Genomic DNA, 918 nt, shown 5'->3' on the forward strand with positions numbered 1-918 from the left:
AATGTTATATAGTGAATAAAACAAATGCTAAACACATCTAAAACAGATGTCCTTCAGTTAAAGTTGTGTGAAACAGCTATTTTTCTAGTATTACTGGGTTGAACAGATATTTGACTTTAAAAAAAAAAAGAGAAGATGCCCCCTCTTTGAGTTAAAGTGTGAAACAGTCAATACTGGGGCAGATATTGTGTTTCAAAAAGGAGACCTTTGCTCCTGAGGTATTTATTGGGGGTAATTCTGTTAAAAAACAGACAACTAACACCATATGGTTTTGTCATTAAGCAGAAAGCTGTGTTTTTCCTGACAGAGAGATGCAAAGACCCCTGGGGTTGAAATACTTTCACAGATGCTCACACTAACCTCTTTATAAACAGCTCAGCTTTTCTGCTGTGTTATACCTCTGCAGCCTGTAGTAACGAGAGAGAAAAATGGCTTCATCGAGCAATTCTGTTGAACGGCTTTTTGGCGTTATTTCTAACGTTCCAGTTATGCTGACCGAGCAGGGAGATCATCTACGCGCTCCAAAAAAAGCGACAATGCAGCTCTGCAGAATTCAAAAGCCGCCAACCGCTTCTCTCAGAGGCGAACTGAAATTATGTACAGGATTTGTTGGTTATGTATTTCAGTACTCCACGGGGGAATTGGCTCTGTATCAGCTGGGAGAGGGCGAGACTTTTACCCCAGAAACCCTCCGAGCAACGTTGACTGCAAGCGATTGGGGCGTGATGACGCGCATCGTTATTGAGCATCTGAATGAATGTTACCGAGATGATGAGGAAGAGCTGGATGATGAGGATGAGGATGATGTAGATAAGGAGAACAGAGATCCAACGAACAAGAAACGCAAGTATCCGGGAGAACAGGCTGAAGATAGCACTCAGGACCATCTTACTAAAGTAATGATGCAGAGCGAGAAAC

Source organism: Monopterus albus, unplaced genomic scaffold, assembly GCF_001952655.1.
Source record: "Monopterus albus unplaced genomic scaffold, M_albus_1.0 scaffold24.1, whole genome shotgun sequence".
Taxonomy (NCBI): Eukaryota; Metazoa; Chordata; class Actinopteri; order Synbranchiformes; family Synbranchidae; genus Monopterus; species Monopterus albus.